Source organism: Rhinopithecus roxellana, chromosome 14, assembly GCF_007565055.1.
Source record: "Rhinopithecus roxellana isolate Shanxi Qingling chromosome 14, ASM756505v1, whole genome shotgun sequence".
Lineage (NCBI taxonomy): Eukaryota > Metazoa > Chordata > Mammalia > Primates > Cercopithecidae > Rhinopithecus > Rhinopithecus roxellana.
In genome coordinates, this window is record NC_044562.1 from 73,826,310 (window position 1) to 73,847,216 (window position 20,907).

General features: G+C 44.8%; 1 long non-coding RNA gene across 2 annotated transcripts; it reads right to left on the reverse strand.

Moving 5' to 3' along the window:
- Positions 1 to 3,762: 3,762 nt before the first annotated feature.
- Positions 3,763 to 8,353, reverse strand: LOC104658418. Of its 2 annotated transcripts, XR_004053302.1 has the most exons (3): positions 6,969 to 8,353; positions 5,563 to 5,942; positions 3,763 to 5,112 (listed from the first exon to the last, which is right to left on the reverse strand). It is a non-coding gene; the product is annotated as an uncharacterized LOC104658418 (long non-coding RNA). The 2 variants fall into 2 exon arrangements; XR_747431.2 differs by lacking the exon at positions 6,969 to 8,353 and having other exon boundaries at positions 3,876 to 5,426; positions 5,563 to 5,670.
- Between the last annotated feature and the right edge of the window lie 12,554 nt (positions 8,354 to 20,907).

Genomic DNA, 20,907 nt, shown 5'->3' on the forward strand with positions numbered 1-20,907 from the left:
ATTTTTTTTTTTTTAAATCATTTTCGTGTGTCTTCTACCCAATTCCTTATTCCACTAGATTCAATGTTACTCTCACGGTTATACTGGGGAGTGGGCACGAAGGGACAGTTCCTCCGAGAGGAGCGGAATAGGCCTCTCTGTACAGATCTACATCCACAGATTTGTTGGGAGGGCCTGGAGCCTGCTGTATCCCGCCATTTCCCCCCAGCGGTATAAGTGACTTCCTAATTGTCGCTCTGGCCTCTGACCCGGGGGGTAATACAAGTGCCACTCACGCTAGAGGCTTCTGGTGGTAATTGAGGGCACCCTTTGTACGGTTTCGCCAGCGCTAAGATACCAGGTTAACCCAGTTGTCAAATATGACTAAACAGTGGGATGTGCTGATTATCTGCCGGGTTTTGCTGGGGGCTGGCGTGGGGGTGGGAGGCATCAGCCCATACAACACGCTGCACGAAGCCGCTTATTTTCACATTGTAACAACTTTGGAAACAGAGACCCGAGCGAGCGGCGTCCGCCCCCACCTCCACCTCCGCTGAAGCTGCGGCTTGCTGGGCTGTTTGTTTAACCCGGTGAAGATTTGCATGTCGCGTTTCATCCTGGAGTGGAATTTTCTTGTCCCAGCTCCAGCCCACTCCCACTCCAGACTGCCAAGGCCTAGAGTCTCGTCTGTAAGGCAAGTGCGCCGTGTTAAGAGGTGGGGTCCACCTTAGTGCCCTGCTTTCACGGACGTGCCCAAGAAATCTCTCCAGGATTTTCACCCGGGAAGGCTGAGGACCAGGCCACACGTGGGCGCCCCCACATTTTGCAGGCTGGAAGCATCCTGAAGTCCTCCCTGGACCTTGTCAATGTGAAAAGAGGTGTCCTCAAACAGACCAGGGTGCGTCTTCGAGTCCCCCAGCAACCGCTGAACTGCTTGTTTTTCTCTTTCTGGGCCCCGCTTTCTCTTTCTTCTCCAGGGTAACCAGAAGCTGTTTCTGAACCAGAAATACCAGCGCCCTCGGGCAGACCTGGGCGCTGGTTTTAACACAGCACACTCCCCACCAAACCCACACCCTGCTTCTTAGGAAAAAAAAAAAATTAAACTACCAACCCCAAACCCTCGAGTGCAAACGATGAGTTGTCGCGGAGCGGGTGCAAATGACAAGGATGTGGAACTGTGCCACCCGTGTTTTCTCTTCTCTTTTGCAAGATCTCTTGACCTAAAAGTATGACCAGAGTGGCACTGCTCTCGGCCCTGTGATGGAGACTGGGTGCGTCTTGGCGCACTCCGTGGGTGGGGAGGGCTATGAGGGTCGCTTTCTTGGATTCCTGTTAAAATACTTTGGCTCAGAATGTTTTCTTTTTTCTTCTTCTTCTTTAATTTTTTTCTCTTTTTTGTTTAAGGTGGCGAAGGCACCAAGGAAATTATGACAGAGAAAGAGAAGGGACAGAGGAGAAGAGAACGAGAAGGCTCGTGTGGCTGTCAATGAAGTGCTGTGCCCTGGGAGACTGTAGTGGAAATGGGGGTGGGGAGGTGTGAAAAGTCCCTGGGGGACGCGGGGTGGAGGGTTGAGGAGAAATCAGACCGCCTAGACGAGCCGGAAAGCCCAGCAGGGGGACCCGGGGGCAGTTCCCAACAGGTGACTTCTGCCCTGGAAGAAGACAGTGGTTCTCGGCTTCCCATAGAGTCTCCGCGTGGATTTACTAATAGAGGGATTGTTAAGTGGCAGCGAGGCGTTTCCGACTCACCCTGTGCAGCCCGGGGAGGAGAAACGCCGAGGTTTCCCCCGTCCACCTCCTCCCCCACCCCCAACACACCCTCTCCTTAAGGAAACCTGACAAAGTAATAAATAAGACAATCCGAAAAGCCACTTAGCACTAGTGACATTTTCAAGCCAACCATTTAAAACAGTTCTCGCAGACACCTCGGGCTCCGGCGCCCTGCTCGCCTTCCTCTTCTCCTCCTCCCCTCGGGTCCCCTCCCCTCCCCCTCCCGCCGTTTTCCCGTAGTTCCAGCTGTCAGACTGTAGACGTGGGCACTCGCATATTCCTTTAGATACACGCGTCTGCATCACAATAAAAGTTAGGGAAATCTTCCAAACGAACGCAGGCAAACACCCGGGCCACTTCAACTCTAAGGTGGGGCCCCAAGGAAATCTTTCGGAGGAAGTCCAGATTTTTTTCGTCTGACAGATTTTTTTCATCCTCTAAAAAAATCTAGTTTTTAAACAAAGATCAATGTGTTATGCTAAAGTGTTGAGCTGACTGTTAAAACATTTGGGGAAATAATGACAATGTAACAAAGGCCTGGTTTGGAGTGAATCATCACCCTTTTAAAAGTTAAAGCAATTTTCAGGAGAATAGCTTTCAGCAAACGCTTTACATTATTCAAAACGGCCAAATAATGCTCTATTATAGCGCCTGAATGCTGCCAGTCAGCCCCTAAGTGCAATTTGTGCGAAGGCCCCGGTGCCTTATCTCCACTTCTTTATAAAGAGGTGAATATAAAACAATTTCTTCCAAACCCAGACAGAGAGCACGAAAATTGCTTCCCTTTCTGCAATCAGGGCAATTTAACTGGAGTGCAATTAGCACTATTAAATGTCGATTCTGCATAAACAAATCTGACTGAGCAGCGAAAGTGGGGTGAGAACCTCATATACACTGAAACTGATTTTTTAAAATTATGTATCCGGGTCCTTTACAATTGATCCGTGACGTTTTCATCTTGGAATATATTTACATCATAAATACACTATGGTTAAATCAACATAATTTTTTTGCAAAAAAAATTCAATACGAATCCTAATAAAGAAGAATAGGGTAATTAAAGGGAAGAGTTCACTTCCTTTGAACAAATATTGTTTCTCCCATCTAGCCTCTCCCGGGAGCTTTGATCTGAGCAACTGCTCAAGTTGCTGTGTTTAGAAGGCAAAGCCAGGGAAACAATTCGGTCATTAGCGCTGATAGGAAGGATTGGACCTCCTAAGCCACAGATAAAATGCTTCTCCCTGATGCGCAGAAAACATAGTGGCGACTGGGAGGACCAGTTATTTTCTGAATAACTAGATATAGTAGTTGGTTAAATATTAAGTGACTGCCCAGTCTCCCCGGAGCTTTGACCTAGCACAGAGTTTAGCAGTGGATATACACCACTGGGGTGGGATGAGGTTGGGGTGGGGTGAGGTGGAGTTGGGGGGACTCTGGAATATGGTTGAAGGGGAGGCATTGGGGGAGGAGGAACGGAAGGTGCTCGCCTTGGCCAGGCTGGCTGCAGTCAAAGTCTGGACCACCGGGACTAGGAGGAGGGGTTGGGGGTGAAGGGAGCCCAGCCTATAAAAAGCATTTATCTGACCTGTCCTCCCTACTGCCTTTATTTATTTGCTAAGCCACAGCGCTCCTTTTTAAATGATTTGTGCAATTAATTATGCTTTTCATTTGCATGATCTTCACTAGAGCAGTGATTATCAGGTCAGCACAGTGTGGGAGTTGCAGAGATACATTAATAACTTGAGTTAAAAAAAGAAAAAGCTGCCCTTGTGTACCAATGTTGCCTGTCATGAGCAAGGGAGAAGGAAGCCCAGGAAGGTCCATAGTGCCTGTTGAGTCGGGTGAATCCTTTCCACAGTTGGAGTCTTGTCAGCGGTGGGTGAAAATGAAATACAGCCTTTGATTAGCAGGGAATCTTTTATAGTTAACACATATTTATATTTTTTAAAGGACCAGTTGTTGAGATCAAATGGATGGAGAAAATTAATTAAGAATTGAGGAACTCTCCCACAGTTTCTGTTGAGCTTTCCTTTAATATTTGTTCTGTAATGTCCTAATTCCAGCCCAACCCTTGCAAATGAAAGAGCAAGGAAGATTCAATAGGCCAATGGGACTTTCATCTTTTCTTTTTTTTTTGTATCTCAGAGGCGTCACTGCTATTTAGCAGTGGTAGAAGATGCAAATCTTTCTTGCCTCTGTAGGGTCTGCTGAAGAAATTGAAAACCCCTAGTCTATTAAGTATAGTCCAAACATTTGTTACACAACTAATTTTCTGCTGTTAGATGTATCTGGCCCACATATTTTAAGCTTGCCTTGATCTGTTTATCTGAGCCCAAAATGCATTAACAATTAAGGGAAAGACTGGTGTGTCAAAGGAAGGAAGGTGACTGTAGACTGTGTGATGATTTTAATGACTGCAATTATTGGAAGATTATTCAACAAGCATCATAGATTTGTTTACTGCATCACTCGGAAACTATGGGGGGCCTATTCAGCTTGGGGTTTTACTTTCCTCCCTCCCTCAGCAACTACCAAAGAAGGGTCTTAGACCTAAACAAATGTGGCATTCTGTAGCGACTTTCTTCTTTTTAAGAGCATCTCTTCCAAAATAATGCACACGTATTGTCTCAGCCAACTCTAATGGAGCCACCTTTGGAGACATTAAAGCAATCTTTTCACATAGACCTGAACCAATATCAAGAAAAGCCAGAGGCCAGGATTCTGATCATTACTCAGTTTCTCCTAGCCAGAGTACCAGTTTCCTCAGTTTTACCCTTTCATAGGCAGATTTGAGGAGGCTTCCAACTCTTTCGTCCTCCATCCAGGGCTTGGAGAAGGCACTACAACCACAAGATGTTAAACAGGAGTGTAGGCATACCTCCAGGACACTCTGGGATAAAGATTGGCTTTTCCTTCCTTCCCTTTAACACACCCTCCCCCATGTTATTTCCTATCACAACTCCTGATGTTGCTTTATTAAAAATAAGTAAGTAAAAAGAAAAGGTATGGCTAAATGCATATCTGTTTGTGACTAAGGAAGTTTTTACTGTAAATACAGACACAAGGATGCAAGTAAGGAAAGTTTCTTGTCTGATATCAACAAAATGATCCTCAGTCCACAATAATCTATAAATTGTGGCATGGGCTTTGCTCATTAATCGTGACAGATTTGGAAGGGAGATTGGGGGAAAAATGAACAGCAAATATCCCCACTAACACCCCCTTTCTTCCCTCCCCTGTAGAACTGAGACCGGAGTGACCGTGCCATCTAGACTTTCTTCCTGGGTTCTGTAATCGCCCAAACTCAAGCTTCAGGTGGACTTGCCTGGAACCTTCCCTGTTCAAATGCGAGCCTGCAGGATTCTGCAAGTGGCAATTAGGAGCCTATTACAAGCCATTAGATTGATCAATGTACCTTAAACAATGCGAATGAATTATATGACTGATTTATATGGGGAAGAAAAAGAAAGCAATGGGGGAGGACGATTTCATCTCCTTTACATCCACACGCTGTTCTGGAGAAGAACCGGGCCCAGCCTCTGGTTCATCATAGCTTAGAACCACCCGAGCGATTTATCTAGAAAACTTTTCAAGCAAAGACAAGGTCCTCTCAGCTTGTCCGGTGGGTGGCGAGGTGCACGTTCTCTGCCTCTCTCTCTCCGCTTCCTAAGGAAGAACTTAGAAAGGCCAAGGCCCCGAGGGGCGGCGGAAGGTCACAGCGACGCCACTCCGCTAGCCAAGGACACCACCCGGAGCGGGCCCAGCTGCCTCCTTCCCTAGAGTCTGTCCCCAGAGAGAGGGAGGACGACTTACATATTTGTTTAACGGAGTGTTGGGGAGCTGCGTGGCCTCCTAATTACGTCAGGAACACAGAACCATCAGCCCTTGAAGTTTCCAGCGAGACTTCGGAAGGAGCGGCGACCCGGCTCCAGGCGCGAGACGACGCGGGGGGTGGGGAGGGAGGGTACTCCGTGGAACGGAACTCCAAGCTAGGGCTGGCGGTTCCAGCTAATCTATCTGGCGAAGACAAAATTACAACAGAGCTGGAGTGATCAAAGCTGGCCCCCGCCCCCACCCCCACCCCCGCCCGCCCGCCTTCCCTGCCCAAAGTCTGTTTGTAGTTGTCTCCTCGACTGCAGACACACTCGTCCATCTTCTCACGACAAGGAAATTCCTGCCAGTTTTTCCAGAGCCTGCAAGGAGAGGACAAACGCACTTCACCCGTCCCAGAGGAGGAGGATTCCCTTTGTTTAACCTCCTCCTCCCACAGTCGGCCTTCAGCTCTGAAATGGGGGAGGGGAACAGGGGATGGAAAGACCGTGGGCGGGGAAGGGCGGTTATAACAGAACCCCAGGTCCCACTCTGCCCTGCTGGTCCCTCCTCTTCCTCCTCCCTCTTCTCTTTCCAAGCTTCTCCCCCCACCCCTTCCGATCTTCTAGAGCCTCTTCCCACCCAAGTCCTCTCTCGGACTCGCGCGCCCAGAGCCTGGGCAGGCGCTGTTTATTTCCAGGCCTTCGTGGTTTGGCGGGAAAGGGCTTCGTCCTGGCTTGTTCTTGAGTGTCTGGGACAAATCCTTTTGTTTGTGTCTAAATGTGGAATGAGAAGCCTTCCAGGTTGATAATGGGGCTCAGAGAGAAGAGGGAAATATCAGAGAAGCAACATGCGTGTGTCTTTTGCAGGCAGTATGCGATGGCAGTCCAGGGTTTGGAACCCCTTCCAGGTGGATCATGATTTCGCACACACACCCAACTGTGCTCATCTGTCTTTTATTACCCCATGTTCCACTCTCCTGGGTTCTTTTCTAAGTTAGTTCCTTTCAGCTCTCTCCTTCCTAGAACCTCTTCTCAGAACCCTACAGTTCAGTGAGAGGGTGAGAAAAAAAGATAGATCGTAATACTCCCCTCGAGGACCGAAGCACCCCCGTGACATGTCCGGAAACAGGCCAGCCCTGGGCCGACACGTCCATGCTTTCTTGATTTCGGCCACTGTAGAGCCCAACCCTGACAGGCTGGACTTTCCCGTCACACCCACCGATGTCAAACCCACGCCCTTCCAAATCCAGAAGGATACCCTCCGTCCTGACCCGCTTCTTGGAACATTGACTGAAGGGTATATACATAGGGGTAGAGGAAGGCTCCGTGCACTTTAGACACGTGCTCCTCTCCCTCGCCCCGTTGCGACATGCAGAATGTACACTGATGACAAGCAGACACACTTACCAGGGCACATGCCAGCGGCGTCCATCCTCCTTCCCAGCCAGGCATCAGCATCGAGACCGCCTTGAGGCAGGTGCCATCGCCGCAGGGAGGGTGGCTCCGAGCTCCAGATGTCTCCCTGGGAGTTGGGGCATTCAGGTACCCCAAAGCCAGTTTCGAGCCTCCCGGGCGGGGTGGCTGAAGACCTTGACGAGGATGGGCGTCCCCCTCCGCCTCCCGCTGTGCTTCCGCGCCGCTTCCTGTTCTGCACCACCTCCGCCGCCGCAACTGCCCGAGCGTCCCTCTCCGAGAAGCCCTCTGCCCGCTGCACGCAGCCCATAGGCTCCGCTACATCTGGGATGCATTGACCCTTAATTGTCAATCCCATTATTGTGATCAAGTGAACGTTGCTAATCTCTACATTTATTGTTTAGGTAAATAGAGGCTGCATTTAATCAATATGCAGGGCCCCAGTCCTCGCAGCGCCAAGTAACTTAAGTCAACGGTGAAGATTTCAGTGTGTGCGTAATTACAGAGCTCGCGGAATCATCGCTCCAGCTCAATTTCTCGTCTCTTCGCTGACCCGGGGGAGGGGGAGGAGGGAATGGGAGGAATGTCCACCCTCCAAGGGGTCGAGGGCCGGCTCCTTAAGGGCAAGTAAAAGACTTCGTGGCGGTGACACCGCGCGCCTGGCCCGCGCCCTCGGCGGAGCGCGCTGTGAGCGCGGGGGCCTCAGGCGGGACTGGGGACTGCCCCCGACTTCTGAGCGGCAGAATCTGGCGCTTGGCGCCCCGGCTCTACAGCTTCTGGACCCCTCCCCTTCCAAATTTGCCTCAGGGAGGAGGGTGGTTCCCCATTCGGCGGGTCCCCGGCAGGCGGGAAAGCGGGGGCGGGGCCCTGGAGGTGGGTTGCCCCAAGTTCGCGACGCCCCTGCCCCAGCACGCAGGCTCCCTTTTCTCTTCCGCAGCTGCCGGGAGCAGCAGAGTTCCTTGCCGGCGGGGAACTCCCAAGAATGCCACGATTGGGCGCGCAGAGTGCGGGTTATTTGCCCTTCTTCCTAACTAGCTATTGTTTCCTAATTTAAGAGGATCTTCGCCGGGCTAGAACGTCAGGGATGCGCAGCAGGGGGTGGGCGGGTCTGGGGAGATGGGCGGTTCGCGCCGGCGAGGGGTGGTATCAGCTCCTTACAGTAGCTTGGCTCCCGGAGTGGTGTCAGAGCGAGGCCCTCTGGGTCTCGGCGGAGAAAGGGTTAGCTGAGAATCTTCCCGGGGGCGGCGGAAAGAACCCGACCGCCGCGACACCTTGGAGTGGGGCCCAAGAAGCTGATCCTCAAGTTTGAGGCGCCAACACTTCTCTTTCGGCAACTCTGTTGTCGCGAGTTTCTCTTTCTTCTGGTTCCTCTTTCTCTGCTCCATTCCTGGACAAGTCGGACATAAACAACCAATAACTTCAGTTGTAACCAGATACCCGCCTTGCATGGAATTATCCTGCTTTATGTAAGCAGGATTCTGGGGTCAACTCATCATTTGACAGTTTAGGGTGCCATTGCAACCTCCCAACTAAATTACAGCTGAAATTTGAATATAAGGGCCCATGGTATTTGATGGCAGCTGGCTGTTTTTAATTTTCGGAATGGAACAGTTTTCGTATAGGGTATCTCTCCCTGCTTTCTTCTTCCCTTAAGTTGAATAGCATTTGGAACAAGAGGGAAATGAAACACAAATGTCAGTGCAATCCCGAAAACCTTTTTCTTTCTATTTCTACATTCAGAGCCTCCCCTCTGACCGGCCTAAGCTATTCCTAAGCCTGTAACTCTCCCCATCAGTTGGGCAGACCTCTTACCACTGGGCTGCAAACCAGTGCTGCCTCTGCCTCTACAGTACAGATAAACATGATGTCAGACTCTCTCTCTCTCTTTTTTTTTTTTTTTTTTTTTGAGACAGACTCTCACCCTGTCGCCCAGGCTGGAGTGCAGCCGCGCGATCTCGGCCGACTGCAACCTCCGCCTTCCGGGTTCAAGTGACTCTCCTGCCTCAGCCTCCCGAGAAGCTGGGATTACAGGCGCCCGCCACCACGCCTAGCTTATTTTTTGTATTTTTAGTAGAGTCGGGGGTTTCACCATCTTGGCCAGGCTGGTCTCGAACTCCTGACCTCGTGATCCACCCACTTCAGCCTCCCAAAGTGCTGGGATTATAGGTGTGAGCCACTGCGCCTGGTCCAGACTCTTTTGATTAGGAATGTCAACTTAACCTTTTCTGAATGGCAGTTGTTTTTAAGCTAGGATAAGGAAGAGAAAGGCAAGAGAGCTGATAGCCAGGGCTCCTGGGTAAGCACAAGCCCTTTGGAGGTCTCAGGAGCTGGGTGTGAATTAAGACCCACCACTTTAAGGCCCTGTGACCTTGGGCAGGCCTTGAAACTTGTCTTTCCTCCTCTCTAAAATGAAGCTAATAATTTCGACTTTGAAGGATTGTTATGAAGGTTAAATAAAACTATATAGGAAAATTCCTAACAATGTGCTCAATACTTATTAATAGTTGAGCTAAAAAAGTTCTTGCCTTCCATTTCCCACTGAAATAGCATTCCCAGCTAAAACTTACAGTGAAACTAAAGGCAAAGCCAACAGCCGCTATAAAACAGAATTTTAGTGTGTGTGTGGGAAGCACAGGGCCTAGTACAGAAGCAAGGTTGGATGAGGATGAATGCAATGACAGCCTGCAGCTGCCTGATTTGGAAGGAGTAAGGTTAGCTGCTCCAGTCAGCCACAAATTTCATGGTCTGGCTTTCATAGTTCTGCAGGAGGGGAAGAGGAGGCCTTGTCTCTAAAAATAATAGCTAATATTTATTGAGCAATTATTATATACCAGGAATTCTGCCAAGTGCTTTACACACAGCATCTCATTTAATCCCCACAGTAACCTTACCAGGTGAGTCTTACTGATATCTTTTTAAAAATTTTTATTGTAGAAAATACCTGCTGGGCACAGTGGCTCAAGCCTATAATCCCAGCACTTTGGGAGGCCAAGGCAGGGCAGATCCCTTGAGCCCAGGAGTTTGAGACCAGCCTAGACAACATGGTAAAACCCTGTCTCTATAAAAAATACAAAAATTAGCTGAGCGTGGTTGTGTGTGCCTGTGGTCCCAGCTACCGGGGAGGCTGACATGGGAGGATAGATTGAGCCTGGGAGGTCGAAGCTGAAGTGAGCCATGATTGCACTCCAGATTGGGTGACAGAGCAAGATCCTGTCTGAAAATTGAAAAAAAAATCAAATACTTATTTAGAAATAGAATATTTTAATGAGCCCTTCTATCTCCATCACCCAGTATCAACAGTTTTCAGCTCATGGCCAAACTTGTTTCATCTCTATCCCATCCATTTCCCTTTTCCTTATTTTGAGGCAAATTTCAGATATCATATTATTTTATTTGTAAATATTACGGTATGCATCCAAATGTCAAAGAAAAAACACCAAAAATCCACCAATACCATGTTTTCCTATAATTATATCTAAACACATTTAAAATGATTCCTTAATATTATTAGATATCTAATCAATGTTCAAGTCTCCCCAGTTGTGTCATAAATGATTTTTTTAGTTACTATTTTTTTTCAAATCAGATCTAAACATGCACACATTGCATTTAGTTAATATACCTCCCAAGTGTCTTTCAATCTATATGTTATTCTCTCTCTTTTCCTTTCCTTGCAATTTATCTGTTCTGATATCATCCTCCCCCCACCCCCACCCTGTTTTTTTAAGAGACAGGGTCCCACTGCGTTTTCCAGGCCAGACTCCAGTTGCTATTCACAGGTGGGATCATAATGCACTACAGGCTCAAACTCCTGGTCCCAAAGAATCCTCCTACCTCAGCCTCCCCAGTAGCTGGAACTACAGATGCACACCACAGCCCTCAGCTGATATTCTTTTATATGTAAAGGTTTAATTAATTAATTAATTAATTTAGAGACAAAGTCTCACTCTGTCGCCCAGGCTGGAAAACAGTGGTGCAATCACAGCTCACTGCACCTTTGACCTTCCGGGCTCAATGGATCCTCCCATCTCAGCCTCCCAGGTGGCTGGTACTACAGGAACATGCCACCTTGCCCAGCAATTTATTTATTTGTTTACTTTTAGTAGAGACAGGGTTTCACCATGTTGCTCAGGCAGGTCTCAAACTCCTGGGCTCAAGCGATCCACCCGCCTCAGCCTCCCAAAATGTTGAGTGTAAGCCACTTTGCCTGGCCTTATTCTTTTTACAAATGAAGAAACTCAGAGAGGTTGAAGGAATTTAGTAAGGGATAGAAAAGGAATTTAGTCCAAGATATGACCAATTCCAGAATCCAAGCACTTAATGGCTTTATTATATTCACTTTAAATCAAGTGATGAAAAGCAAGACACAGAAAAAACATAATCACTCATAAAAGATTTCAGAACATGCACGACTCCCCTAAGTAACCAGTTCCTTTACCAAGTACCCATGGAAAACTGTTCACTTAAAACCCAGGCAAGGCTTGAAATGCGGGAAGAGAAATTGAAAGCACAATAACCCAGTATCCTCCTTATGTTTTGAATCTGACTAAATAAATCCTGCATGCAAATGTATCCATAACGTAAAATAATTTTTATTTCCAACAAATATTTAGCAAGGCAAAAACATTTCTTAAACAAATCTATCAGTTTTTTTCTCCCTTTTTCTTCTTTTTTTCCTGATCTCCCTTTCCCTCTGTTCTCTATAGCTAAGATAAGGAGAAAACATCTCTTTCAAGCAATTATTTTAAAATACCAGTCAAATTAACAATTTGGTAGTTTGATATGTGATATCTGGCTTTTGTAATGGTAGTTTTGAAACCACAGTTACCCTAGCAACTGAATACATTTTTTCTTTAAAAAATTTTAGCTGTCTGAAGGAGAAAAAAAAAAAGAAAAAGAAAACTTCGTGCCAGAATTTTCCCATAATAGCTTCCATTAACTGCAGTGACTTCTATTGGAGAGGCCAGCACTGCTGTCTCCTGCTGTCACCAGTCATTCACTGATCTAGCAGATGTTTTGTTTGATAAGGCCAATTTGAGCTTTATAAAACATTTATTTTTTTCACCTCCAAGGAGCAAATACCAGTAAGGATGGATTCAACGTCTATCACTGGATACCATACAAGGGCCTCAACCTGCCAGTGGAACTTGTAGGTAAGAAGAAAAACTAAAACCAATCTAAAGGCTTCATTTATTTAAAAAAAAAAAGGGAGGGGAGAAAAAAAAGAGGAGGGATGGTTAAAGGGTATTAGAACAGTCCCTAAAAACTTAGCAAGAGGCCAGGCGCAGTGGCTCACGCCTATAATCTGAGCACTTTGGGAGGCCAAGGGTGGCAGATCACCTGAGGTCAGGAGTTAAAGACCAACCTGGCCAACATGGTGAAACCCCATCTCTACTAAAAATACAGAAATTAGCCAGGCGTGGTGGTGCACGCCTGTAATTCCAGCTACTCGGGAGGCTGAGGTGGGAGAATTGCTTGAACCTGGGAGACGGAGGCTACAGTGAGCTGAGATCATGCCACTGCACTCCAGCCTGGGCAACAGAGTGAGACTCCATCTAAAAAAAAAAAAAAAAAAAAAAAAAAAAAACTTAGCAAGACGAAAAAGGGAGCAGAAGAGTCAACAGTCTATAATAGAATCTTTCTGGCAATACCTGCTAACTGTGCAGTTGCCAAAGAGGGCAATGATGCTAGTTAATGAGAAAAAGGAAGAAGAAAGGGAGTGATGCACATTGCATTGAGTTTTGTAGATTTGATAAACCATGGGTTGGCTTTTTTTTTTTTTTTTTTTTTTTTTTGAGATGAAGTCTTCCTCTGTCGCCCAGATCGGAGCACTGGAGTGCAGTGGTGCGACCTTGGCTCATTGGCTCATTGCAACCTCTGCCTCCTGGGTTCAAGCGATTCTCCTGCCTCAGCCTCCTGAGTACTGGGATTACAGGCACGCGCCACCACGCCCAGCTAACTTTTGTATTTTTAGTAGAGATGGAGTTTCACCATGTTGGTAAGGCTGATCTCGAACTTCTGACCTCATGATCTGCCACCCTTGGCCTCCCAAAGTGCTGGGATTACAGGCATGAGCCAACGCACCCAGCCCATGGGTTGGCATTTTAAGGAGGTGAAGTAGATAAGATTCAGCAAGGCAAAAAAGATGTACATTAGGACTTCTTGGAGCAACTAGACTCTGAATGTTGCCGAAAATATTCACTTCCTCTGAACAAAATCCCTTTCACAGTCATGCTTGTAATGCAGACAGTTCTAGGTTTCTTTTCTTAAAACACACACACAAACTGATTTTATAAAAATATCCACATCCTTTCTCTTGAATAGAAGGTTTTAAGACCTGGAGCTATAGTGTGGGTAAATCAATAGATGGCAAAAGAAGTACGGGGTGGTTCTGCCCCTGTTAGTAACATACTGCCTTTCATGGGCCTCCTGGGGCTCATTTATGTAGTCATTCTGCAGAGGACCAAAATAAGCCAAAATCCAAAACAGGAGGTTATCCTTTGCAATATAACAGTTCAACAAAGTTTGAAAGAATGAAGGTTCTCATCCTTGGGATTTTATTTTAGATTGCCCTACCTACCTAAGTATAATATTTTGACTTGAGGAATTATATATTGAGCCAAGGTGAGAACTCAAAAAACAGAAAGAGAATCAACTCTTCTTGCAGAAAATGTAATTTTTCTATAGTAAACTCACCCTGCACTCTCTCCTTCTCCCTGTCTCCCTCTGTGTGTGTACACACACATATATATATAGTCCTAATAAGCACATTTTTTTAAAAGCAAAATGTAAAAGACAGCAAAACCAGCAAGATCAGTTAGGATTTTTTCTTAACTACTTAAACTTTATTAAAGGAACTTGCTCCTTCTTTGTTGACCATCTGCAAGATGCTGTACCTGGGTTACATTTTCATTCTTGAATCCCACCCTTATGTAAGATCTAAAACTGGAGAAGAATGGCTATCCAAAGGAAAATCTTGACACTTTTAGCATAAGAAGGGGTACTGGATATTGGGAAGAGAGAAATAGAAATATTAACTACAGATAGCAAAAAAAGAAAGACAAATTAATATTGATTAATCAGAAGAGCTGAGGAAATCTGGAATGAAGGATTACTCTGAAGTATTTAAGCACCAGTAACAACAGACATTGCTACCAGAATTACAGAACTGTGTAGTAAATTCAGTTCTTGTTTCCAGTCCTCATCCCTTTTCTTTTCTATTTTAACATGCTCCTTATTTTGAAATATCATTAGAAGCTTACAGAAAAGTTGCTAGAATCTTACAAAGAAACATTCCTGTTTATCTTTTAACAGATTCGCCAGGTTTTAACATTTTGCATCATTTGCTTTGTTACTCTCTCAGAAGATTCAGATTTTCTTTTTTTTAACTTAAAAATTTGTTGACATTCTGAAAATATAAGGATTGTGAAAAACTATTTAATATTGCTTTTAATTTATCATAGGAGTTACTTCCCAAAAATGTTAATCACAGCTGGATTGAAAGAGTCTTTGGGAAATGTGGCAATGTTGTTTATATAAGTAAACCACATTATAAGTCTACTGGAGATCCAAAGGGATTTGTGTTTGTGGAATTTGAAGCAAAAGAACAAGCAGCAAAGGCAATTGAGGTAGGTCCAGGTCCTGAAGTCAGAACAGGCAAGAGGAAGAGAAGCAGCTCTGAAGATGCAGAGTCCCTTCCTGACTTAGTTCCCAAAGATTGCTGTCCTCCAGAAGGGTAAAAGGCAGGGACTTCAGCCACTTCTATTTATACTATTCTCAGATTTTCAAAGAAGACGTGGGTTTGGTTTGAGATCAACTAAGTTTGAGAAAAAAGTGGAATGTCTGAGCAGAAAAGCTCGGCCGGGTGCGGTGGCTCATGCCTGTAATCCCAGCACTTTGGGAAGCCTAGGCGGGCGGATCACCTGAGGTCAGGAGTTCAAGACCAGCCTGGCCAACATGGTGAAACCCTGTCTACTAAAAATACAAAAATTAGCCGGGTGTGGTGGTGTGCCCCTGTAATCCCAGCTCATCAGGAGGCTGAGGTGGGAAAATTGCTTGAACCTGGGAGGCAGAGGCTTCAGTGAGCCAAGGTCATGCCACTGCACTCCAGCCTGGGCAACAGAGCAACACTCCATCTCAAAAACAAAAATGAAAACAAAAACAAAAACCAAAAAAAAAAGAGCGCAGCAGACTGACAGTCAAGGATCTAAAACTCAAGAAAGAGACTACTCAGAAAGATAGCAATTAGAAGAAAAAATTAAGTGGGACTAATTTGTTTGAGGACATGGATTTTGAGGAAAAGCCTAATTCTGAAAGGCAAAAGGTCTTAATTCCGGCCAGTGAAAAGGCATGTGATTCTATTAATATATGAATTGTAACTTCCCTTTAGAGTCATTTGCTATTATTCTTCTTTCACATTTGAAGACTACTTCGAAAATACATGAGGCTTATTGTATGGTTTTATCCAGGGGAAATTTATAAGAAATTGAAAGTATTGTCATTAATATGGCTTGTAGGTAACATATATGTTCCAGTTACCATTGTTGTGTAACAAATTACCCTAAAACTTTGTGGCATAAAATGACCACTTTATTATGCTCACAGATTCTCTGGGTCAGGAATTCAGATTGGGTACAGTGGGTATGGATGATATTCTTCACTCCACTCTATCTGAAGCCTCAGTCAGGAAGAGTCAAAGGCTGTGGGTAACTCAGCGACTGGGAGCTGGAATCACCTGGATATGACTTCACTCACTTATCTGGCAGAGGATGCCGGCTTTTCTTTTTTTTTTTTTAGGTGGAATTTCGCTCTTGTTGCCCAAGCTAGAGTACAATGGCACGATCTCAGCTCACTGCAACCTCTGCCTCCCAGGTTCAAGCAAATCTCCTGCCTCAGCCTCCCGAATAGTTGGGGTTACAGGCATGTGTCACCATGCCCAGCTAATTTTGCGTTTTTAGTAGAAATGAGGTTTCACCATGTTAGCCAGGCTGGTCTCAAACTCCTGCCCTCAGGTCATCTGCCCTCCTTGGCCTCCCAAAGTGCTGGGATTACAGGTGTGAGTCACCACATCAAGAAGGATGCTGGTTTTTAACCAGGACACCTACCATGTGGTCTCTGCATGAGTGAGTGTGGGCTTCCTTACAGCATACAGTTGAATTTCTGTATTGAGTGTCCCAAGACAGCAAAATGAAACATGGCATTTTTGTGATCTAGCCTCAAAATTTACATAGCATCACACTCCAGTCCTCTTTTATTGAGACAGTCACAAATGTTTGCCCAAGTTTAAGGAGAAAAGACATAAACTCCACTTCTCCATAAGACAAATGTTAAGGTCACATTATAAAAAGAGCACTTGGAATAGGAGATACTATTTCAGCCACTTTGAGAAAATACAATCTCCAATAAAACATATATGAATACATAAAGGGAGCATCTAACAAAGTGCAAAGAATAGGCATCTGAGAGTTATTTTTCACATCTATGGTGGCTGAAATTTAAAGTATTTCCTCAAAGACTGAGATATAAGGAAGAATTTTACATATCCCCTATGGCTTCTTTATTAGGAATTATTTTCCATAAATGTCTTGAAAGTGTAAGATTTACAGAGGTTTTTTTTTTTTTGTTCTTTATTTTTATTTTATTATTATTATTATTATTTTTGAGACAGAGTCTCACTCCATCACCCAGGTTGGAGTGCAGTGGCTTGATCTTGGCTCACTGCAACCTCACCTCCCAGGTTCAAGCAGTTCTCATGCCTTAGCCTCCTGAGTAGCTGAGATTACAGGTGCATACCACCACATCAGGCTAATTTTTGTATTTTTAGTAGAGGGGGGGTTTCATCATGTTGGCCAGGCTGGTCTCGAACTCCTGACCTCAAGTGATCCACCCACCTTGGCCTCCCAAAGTACTAGGATTACAGGCATGAGCTACCATGTCTGGCCAGTGTTTTAATTAACATCTTGCTTTTACATGTACAACTTAGTGCATTGCAATTCTTTAAACATCTCATGAGCAGATGAACAGCAGCTCACGAGATGTTCGGAATTACAAAATCTATAGGAGTTTCTCATTTGGCCTAAAATTGAGGGTGCTGATCTAATAACTCGATCACTCACATCTCTTTAAAATAAAATTTAATAGATTGCTTTAATAGAGAATTATTGATCATAGAAAAAATATTCGATCTGTCAGGTGTACATTCTTTTTTATTAGCACCCATTTCATTATGTAATTCAAAGGTTTGGAATATTGGAAATCAGCCTGCATCTTTGAAAGAAACCTTAATGCTTTTCTTTGTTACTGCAAGTATTTTTTTCTTTTCCTTTTTTTAAATATGAAAAGAGACTGAGGAATTGTCCTGATGTTTGGTTAATACATTAAAAACCTATGTTTAAATGCTTTAATATCCTGGTCCTATTTCACTGTGTCATCAGGGCTTGGTTTATCAGCTGTAAAATTACATAAGAAACCTTTTAAATGTAGACCTGTTAGCAATATTTGAACTTCTGTGCATATACTGTGATCTTCTAATAATGACTACATCAATTGTGACAGCTCACTGTAGCTCACCAGCACTAGTTCTGCAATTGCTGATGTATTTTCAAAGATCAGAGAAGGTAACAAGGCTGGGCTTTTTCCAGCATTCAGTGATTGTTACTCATTCAACATTTCAGGTCTTTTCTAGCCTTCTCCAAATCCTTTTTTGCAAACCGTATGAACAAAACATTACTTTTTTTTTTTTTTTTTGAGACAAGTTCTCATCCTGTCACTCAAGCTGGCGTGTCACTCAGTGGCGTGATCACAGCTCACTGCAGCCTTAACCTCCCCAGGCTCAAGTGATCATCCCACCTCAGCCTCCCAAGTAGCTGGGACTACAGGCACGTACCACCATGCCCAGCTAATTTTTGTAATTTTTTTTAGAGTCGGAGTTTTGCCATGTTGCCCAGGCTGGTCTCAAACTCCTGGGCTCAAGTGATCAGCCTCAGCCTTCTAAAGTGCTAGAATTACAGGCATGAACTACAGCACCTGGCCAGGACACTACTTTTAAGAACCAAGAAACTGCTATATTTGAGTAGCCAATCAATTAAGAAGGCGGAAGAGATGTCGATTATATAGCAAGGACAGACCCAAGGGAAAGGAATTTTGAAAGTTGAACATTTTTCATTTTAAAACAATAAGTTTGGCTGGGTGCTGTGGCTCACGTCTGTAATCCCAGCAAATCACAAGAGAATCACTTGAGGCCAGGAGTTCGCGACCAGCTTGGGCTATGTAGGGAGATCCCATCTCCACCAAAAAAAAAAAAAAAAAAGTTTTAAAAAATTTAGGGTGATATGGTGGTGTGCACCTGTAGTCCCAGCTACTCAGGAAGCTGAGGTGGGAGGATCACTGAAGCCCGGGAGTTTCAGAGTACAGTGAGCTGTGATAGCCCCACCGCACTCCAGCCTGAGTGACAGAGCAAGACCCTGTCTCTAAAACAAAACCCAAAAACAAAAAAAAATTAAGTTTAATGGAATACATCTCAGTTACCAGTTATGTTAGATGAGGAGGCCTTAGCTTAGAGCAAATCCAGCTTTCTCTGTGTCTAGTTCTACCATAATTGAGTGATGGGGAAAGAAGTATACAGTAATGTGTATAAGTTAGGGTTTGTTTGGCTACAGGTTTGAAAGCAATCAGAAACCAAAATAGAGAACATTGGCTCGAAGTGCAGAAAAAAGTTTACTTCTAAACTGATAAGGTGACTCCATGGATCATCAGGGATCTGAGTGTTTTTCTCTCCCTCTTTTTTCCCATTTCCTTGTGTCATCTATGATTTTTAAAAAATTATTTTTTATTTCAGCAGGTTTTGGGGGAATGGGCGGCATTCGGCTACATAGATAAGTTCTTAATGGTGATTTCTGAGATTTTGGTGCACCCATCACCCAAGCGGTGTACACTGTACCCAACGTGTAGTCTTTTATTTCTCACCCCCTACCACCGTTTCCCCTGAGTCTCCAAAGTGCACTGTATTATTTTTATGCCTTAGCATCCTCATTGAGTGCTTCTCTCTTAATGTCTTACCTATTTTTCTTAGTACACAGCCTCATAGGTCAAGATGCTTCAGGTCCAGGTACTGTTTCTCTATTCTAATGAGCAGGAAGGAGAAAGGGCAAAGAAAACATGCCGTTTACTCTTACAAACACTTCCCAGAAACTCAACAATTCAGTTAACATCTCATGAACTAGAATTTACTCAGAAGCCATATCTAGCTGCGAGGAAGGTTGGGACGTACAGTTTTTATTTCCTGTGGCCGTGTTTCTATCTAAAAAAATCTATAACCAAATACTACAGTTTGAATGTTTTTGTTCCCCTCAAATTTATGTGCTGGAAGCTTAATCCTCATTGCAACAGTGTTGAGAGGTGGGGGCTGAATGGAAGGCATTTCAGTCATGAGGGCTCTACCCTTGTGTGTGGATTAATGCTGCTATAAAAAAAGAGCTTGCAGGAGTGGGCTCTCTCTCTTCTGCTCTTCTGCTATGTGAGGAACAGGGTTCCCCCTCCTCTGGAGGATGCAGAGTTCAAGGCACCATCATGGAGGCAGAGACTGGACCCTAAACAGATGCCAAAACTGCTGGCACCTTGATCTCAGACTTCTCAGCCTCCAGAACTGTGAACAATATATACCTGTTTATTATAAGTTCCCCAGTCTCAGGTGTTCTGTTAGAGCAGCACAAATAGACTAAGGCACTAAGGAAAAAGGGGAGGTAACATATAATATTCCCCGACACAAAATAAGTCTTTTAGGAAAGGACAGATGATCTAGGAACCAAAAAACTGTTGTGAAACAAATTTATATGATGCTTGGCTAGTCAGTGTGTGACCAAATAGCAAAATGATTTTAAACTTTATTCTACCCAAATGAACATCAAGAATTCAAGAATTAGATTTAAATTAGACAAAACAATTATTTTTGATGTTATTAAGGGTGAAAGTGGCATTGTGGTGGTGTTAGGAAAATGCCCTTACTTTTTAAAGATTTACATTGAGGATAAAGGGGTGAAATGACATGATCTTTGGCATTTACTTAAAATACATCTACAGGCCAAGGGCAATGGCTCTTGCCTGTAATCCCAGCACTTAGGAAGGCTGAGGCAGGAGGATCGCTTGAGTCCTAAAGTTCAAGACCAGCCTGAGCAACATAGTGGGACACTGTCTCCACAAAAAATTTAAAAATTAACCAGGCGTGGTGGCACACGTTAGTCAGTTCAAGCTACTGGGGAGGCTGAGGTGGGAGGATTGCTTGAGCCCTGGAGGTTGAGACTGCAGTGAGTTGTGCTCAAGCCACTATATTCCAGCCTGAGTGACAGAGCAAGACCTTCTCTCAAACAAACAACCCCAAACAAAACAAAAACAAAAAACTTCTACAAAGAGAAAAGGGGGAAGATGAAAAAAATAGTCAAAATCTTGATCATTGCTAATTTGGGATTGGGGGCAGAGGCTCACACCTATAATCCTAGCACTTTCAGAGGCTGAGATGGGCAGATCCCTTGAATCCAAGAGTTCGAGACCAACCTGGGCAACATGGCAAAAATCCCATCTCTACAAAAAATACAAAAATTAGTTGGGCATGGTGGTGCATGCCTGTGCTCCTGGCTACTTGGGAGGCTGGGGTGGGAGGATCAGCTAAGCCCAGGAGGTCAAGGCTGCAGTGAGCTGTGGGATCATTCCACTGTACCCCAGCCTGGGTGACAGAATGAGACCTGGTCTCAAAAAAAAATTATTTTTTTAAATTGGGGGTATGAGTACATGGGATTGATTGTACTATTATTTTTTTAGTATGTTTGAAATGTTCCTTTTTTGTTTTTTGGTGGTTTTTTTTTGAGACGGAGTCTCACTCTGTCGCCCAGGCTGGAGTGCAGTGGCGTGATGTAGGCTCACTGCAAGCTTCGCCTCCCGG